This window comes from Pyrus communis, chromosome 3 (genome assembly GCF_963583255.1).
Source record: "Pyrus communis chromosome 3, drPyrComm1.1, whole genome shotgun sequence".
In the NCBI taxonomy this organism is placed as follows: domain Eukaryota; kingdom Viridiplantae; phylum Streptophyta; class Magnoliopsida; order Rosales; family Rosaceae; genus Pyrus; species Pyrus communis.
The window spans coordinates 27,645,564-27,651,772 of record NC_084805.1 but is presented as its reverse complement, the minus strand read 5'-3'; the positions used below and the strand labels follow the sequence as shown (position 1 = coordinate 27,651,772).

The 6,209-nt window shown below is 33.2% G+C and overlaps 1 long non-coding RNA gene across 1 annotated transcript; it reads left to right on the top strand.

Moving 5' to 3' along the window:
- Window positions 1-3,935: 3,935 nt before the first annotated feature.
- On the top strand, window positions 3,936-4,933 carry LOC137727524 (uncharacterized). Its single transcript, XR_011067806.1, has 3 exons — window positions 3,936-3,977; window positions 4,083-4,173; window positions 4,740-4,933. It is a non-coding gene; the product is annotated as an uncharacterized lncRNA (long non-coding RNA).
- The last annotated feature ends 1,276 nt before the right edge of the window (window positions 4,934-6,209 follow it).

Sequence of the window (6,209 nt, the reverse complement as noted above, 5' to 3'; positions counted from 1 at the left end):
CCTTATAGTATTAGTCTTGCAACTTAACCCAATCTCTTTATGTTCGCTTCCATATACATTCCATGCAAACTAACTAATATTCTCATGCGAAAAGTATGTTGTAAAACTGTAAATCTAGATCAAGTAGTGAAAAAGTTCTTCTTATCAATTCTGACTCCAAACTACTTTCTAGCAACAAATAACTTGGTTTAGGTTATGATCAATTATTAGTCAATTAGTCAATTACAATTGTAAATTTGAATATGGTTGTATGTAATCATCCATTATAAAAACATAACATATAATTATAAGAACAAACTTATAAATTTGCCAAGGCAATCCAAACCTACATCCCCCAATTGCATGATCTCCCTCCCATTTCTTCCTAATCCTATTTTGCCGCCACATGATCTCCCTCCCATAATCGGTTCACATCCCCCAATTGTCGGTTCACATCATGATCTCCCTCCCAGTTGCATGCTAATCCTATTTTGTCGCCTCATGATCTCCCTCCCAATTGCATGCTAATCCCGACTTCCCTCCCATATTATTCTCTCGCGCCATCCGATTTCAGTTTGATAAGGATTCTTATTTATGAAAAAACTTAGCGGGGTCTTTACCGCTCAAAAATAATTTTAACGATTTCTATCGTAGGTTTATATATTAGATGATTTTCATGGATTTGAACGGTTTAGATTATGAAATTCGTGCGCCTAATAAACAAACATCCATACACTACTAGTCTATTACAAAATATTAAATGTGCAAAGATATAATAGATTCACTAACAATTAAGAGTTTATTCATACTTTCATTAAGTATAACATAAGATTTTGTGGTATCCACTAGTGTAAATATTTTAAATTGAAGATCGAGTTCATTCATTGCACTCGTATAGAGTCAATGAGTGTAGCTGTAAAAAATCATCAAAATCGGAGTTAAAATAACCGTTAAATCGTGATTTTTCATTGATAACCGTCGAAAAATTTTGCCCCATTACTTGATCTCTGAATGTTTGTTTTTTGCAATTTTTGGCGTATGTGATCTCGAAGTATATACAAATATGTTTGACGGTTGGATTGTTGAAACTAGTTTCGTAGAATGCGTATCCCATCAAAATAATAGATTCACTAACACTAAAGAGTTTATTCATACTTTCATTAAGTATAACATACGATTTGTGGTATTCACTAGTGTAAATATTTTAAATCGAAGATCGAGTTCATTCATTGTACTCGTATAGGGTCAAGGAGCGTAGCTGTAAAAAATCATCAAAATCGGAGTTAAAATAACCGTTAAATCGTGATTTTTCATTGATAACCGTCGAAAAGTTTTGTCCCATTACTTGATCGCTGAATGTTTGTTTTTTGCAATTTTTGGCATATGAGATCTCGAAGTATATACAAACATGTTTAACGGTTGGATCATTGAAACTAGTTTTGTAGAATGCATATCCCATCAAAATAATAGATTCACTAACACTTAAGAGTTTATTCATACTTTCATTAAGTATAACATAAGATTTTGTGGTATCCACTAGTGTAAATATTTTAAATTGAAGATCGAGTTCATTCATTGTACTCGTATAGGGTCAAGGAGCGTAGCTGTAAAAAATCATCAAAATCGGAGTTAAAACAACCGTTAAATCGTGATTTTTCATTAATAACCGTCGAAAATTTTTGCCCTATTACTTGATCTCTGAATGTTTGTTTTTTGCAATTTTTGGCGTATGTGATCTTGAAGTATATACAAACATGTTTGACGGTTGGATCGTTGAAACTAGTTTCGTAGAATGCGTATCCCATCAAAATAATAGATTCACTAACACTGAAGAGTTTATTCATACTTTCATTAAGTATAACATAAGATTTTGTGGTATCCACTAGTGTAAATATTTTAAATTGAAGATCGAGTTCATTCATTGTACTCGTATAGGGTCAAGGAGCGTAGCTGTAAAAAATCATCAAAATCGGAGTTAAAATAACCGTTAAATCGTGATTTTTCATTGATAATCGTCGAAAAATTTTGCCCTATTACTTGATCTCTAAATGTTTGTTTTTTTCAATTTTTGGCGTATGTGATCTCGAAGTATATACAAACATGTTTGACGGTTGGATCGTTGAAACTAGTTTCGTAGAATGCGTATCCCATCAAAATAATAGATTCACTAACACTGAAGAGTTTATTCATACTTTCATTAAGTATAACATACGATTTGTGGTATTCACTAGTGTAAATATTTTAAATTGAAGATCGAGTTCATTCATTGTACTCGTATAGGGTCAAGGAGCGTAGCTGTAAAAAATCATCAAAATCGGAGTTAAAATAACCGTTAAATCGTGATTTTTCATTGATAACCGTCGAAAAGTTTTGCCCCATTACTTGATCTCTGAATGTTTGTTTTTTGCAATTTTTGGCATATGTGATCTCGAAGTATATACAAACATGTTTGACGGTTGGATCGTTGAAACTAGTTTCGTAAAATGCGTATCCCATCAAAATAATAGATTCACTAACACTAAAGAGTTTATTCATACTTTCATTAAGTATAACATACGATTTGTGGTATTCACTAGTGTAAATATTTTAAATCGAAGATCGAGTTCATTCATTGTACTCGTATAGGGTCAAGGAGCGTAGCTGTAAAAAATCATCAAAATCGGAGTTAAAATAACCGTTAAATTGTGATTTTTCATTGATAACCGTCGAAAAGTTTTGTCCCATTACTTGATCGCTGAATGGTTTTTTTTATTTATTTATTTTTTTTTCGATTTTTTGGTGATGCGATCTCGATGGATATACAAACAAGTTTGACGGCTGGATCATTCAAATTAGTTTCGTAGAATTTGTATCCTATCAAGTTCAATGGTGTGTGTGTATATATATATATATATTTATTATGTAGATTTAAATTTATTTATTTTGTATGTATAACACTTACGAAATTTAATGGTATGTATGATATGAATGATTTGTAAAGATAATTGTTAGGGTCAAAGCACATAACTACTAAAGATTATACATAACAAAAAAAAATTGAATAAGAACCGTCTATTAAAATTAGAAATCAGTACAAGACAAAATTTAATTGCATGAATTGCTAGCCAGTGCTATTTGAATGCAGTATGTCACTCACAATTCTAAACTTTAAGAAAACAGTATTTAACAAATTAAAAGGAGGCGCGGAGTTGAAAAAAAAATTAAGAATTTAGTCCTTGAAGCAGTTTACTCTCTCGGTCCCACCCTTCTCCCTCTTCCTCTCCCGCTCCACCTTCATCTCCTTCTCCACCTCCATCTCCGTCGCTGCAAATAGACACACCGACAGCATCCTTCCGGTGGAAATCGAAACCATCGTCAAAGTCAAAGCCTAAAAAGGTTTTTCCCTCCTAATTGTTATCTTCAATTTACGTTTCTGATGGATAAACCCATCAGTTTTCTGTGTAATTCTCTTAGGGTTTTCAATTTTCTTTTTCGATTCTTTTGCAAGTATATTGTGGGTTCTTCCCCTTCTAATTCTCATCTGCAATTGTTTTACCTTCCATTCAATTTTTTTACTGGGTTCTTTTGCGAGTGTATTGTGGGTTCTTTTGCGAGTATATATTGTGGGTTCTTCCCCGTCTAATTCTCATCTGCAATTGTTTTACCTTCCATTCAATTTTTTTACTGGGTTCTTTTGCGAGTATATTGTGGGTTCTTTTGGGAGTATATTGTGGGTTCTTCCCCTTCTAATTCTCTCTAAATTTGTTCAATTTTCCTATACAGAGGGCGGTTACAAGGCTGGGCTTATATACTGAAGAATCTGATTATATTCTAGGCTAGCTGCTTTATTTGGTAAGGTATGTTGTTACACCGTCACCCTCAGCCTATCTTATTCATTGTTTGATTGCTGGTCCTAATGAATGTTGCATGTAAAATTAAATTTGTAAACAGGGAGTAGATACTTTATATGCCATGGACAGGGAATGGATACGAAATCTGAATCGATTTGTATAATATTGGTAAAAACAATGTCCCTTGACTTTAATTCCAGATTTCCAATGTAATTATTCGATATTGTGGTTTACGTTTGACATATTTGTTTTTCCTTTCTATAACAATTGCAGGTTGTCTATGGCTAAGTGGAATTCTGAGCTAGATAGCTTACAACTGATATCAGCACGGCATGGAGACCAGTGTGAGGATCATTCATGCCAGGTAATTTTGATATTTGAGGATTAACTTGATTAGTAGATGTCTATATCTTCTTGTTTACACTGATAAAGATTATAAACAGTGATGAATTAGGGTGCTTTAGTATCGTTTATTTATGTTTCCAGGTGCATATGCTTATGTTCTAGAGTTATAACCTACTTAGCTAGGTTGGTAGTGTTATGTTTATATACATTATAGACCTTTCAAGGATTTATATCATCTACTTATCATGTTGCCTTGTTTACAGAGTGTGAGAATCATGTTGCCTTGCTGTTATGTTTATCTTGTTGTTTACAGTGATGAATTACGTATAAGTAGTTGATGCTAACTTGATTATTACCTGGTATCTATTAAACATGTAATTTTTCTAGGTTGTGATGCTGCATGGTGTTGGTAAGTTAACTTGATTAGTAGATATCTTTATCTTGCTGTTTACACATTTATGGTTTCATAAGTTATTTGTTTAGAAATACCACTCTAGTGTGGCCTTGCATTTCCTTAGTGTCAATGATATTTAGCACCCTTAAAGTTTGCTAATCAAGTTTTTTTAATTTGTTTTTCTTCTACAGTTGTTTGATACTGGAATGTTTCATGATGATCCTAATCGTTTCCCATTTTCATGATGCTGAATATCAACGTGATGAGGACTATAGTGAGAATGGTGATACTTAAGGATATTTTATCTATATTATAGTAATGTCGAAATGAAAATATAGATTTTTTTGTATTTTGTAACTAAACCGAATTGTGAACCTTACATTATTTTAAATTACATGAATTTTGTGTTGTTCCTACATTAATTCTTCATTCACGCCCCTTCTCGATCTCTTAAGCTTGCTTGTTTGTGATGGTTAAAAATATTATTAAAAACAAATGTGAATAAAAATTAGAAAATATTGGACTTGACATGTTTTGTCGGCACAAAAACAATTAGCCGACAAATGTTTTTGTTCACAAAAGATTCAACCAACTAATTATTTTGTCTACACAAGTAATTTGAGCCAACAAACCAGTTTGTTGGCATAGGACTACGTAGCCGAAAAACCATTTTGTCGCGACAAGATTACTTAGCCGACAAAATGTTTTGTCGCGACAAGATCACTAAGCCGACAAATAACTTCATCGTGAAAAAACAACCTATGTTGACAAAATATTTTGTCGCAATGTTGGTTTGGTGACGGGCACAGTTTGACGGCTGAGATTTGTCGCCTTAAAAATGAGCCAACGAAATATTAAGATTCGTCGAGAAAGATCTTGCGCGACATGCTTTTAGCGACAAAATTGCCGACAAAATTTTTTGTTGGGAAAGGCTCTTTGCCGACGAATTTTGACTTTTGCCGACAAACTAATTTTGTCGGCAAAGTGGAAATTTCTAGTAGTGAGATGATGTTGCATATCAATCTAATACCCTGAAATTTCAAGTGTGTTCTAAATTCAAATGTTTTTTTGTTCCAAGCTAGGCCTCATTTTTCTTTCCATCTCTCTACAATGCAGTCTTCACTTCCCCTCCTTATTACAAAAATATGAAACTCTCGCGGTATTTTTGTCTCACTCAATCCAATGCGATCATATCCAATGTGAGAGTCGTCATCTTCATGCAACTCTAGTGTATATATCCAATGGTGAAACCACTAAGGGACCAGAATGGTCCTTAGCCCATCCTGCCTTTTTTTCCTTCTTGCCACTATAATAGATGATGCTGCATATCAGTCTAATACCCTGAAATTTCAAGTGTATTCTAAATTCAAATGCTTTTTTGTTCCAAGCTAGGCCTCATTTTTCTTTCCATCTCTCTGCAATGCAGTCTTCACTTCCCCTCCTTATTGTTTCAACTTTTCATTGGCTTTAACTTTTTTTTTTTTTAAATTGTGCTTACTCTTTACCTTATATTTGAGTTTCTGGGTTTGTGCAATGTTTTTAGTTCTCTGTATTAAATTTAGGGTCATTTAATTTTTTTATGCAAATTACTCCAATCTTTCACGTAAGTTCAAAATTACATATGTATGTAAAAGACCCCCTCGCACATAAAATTCCTGACT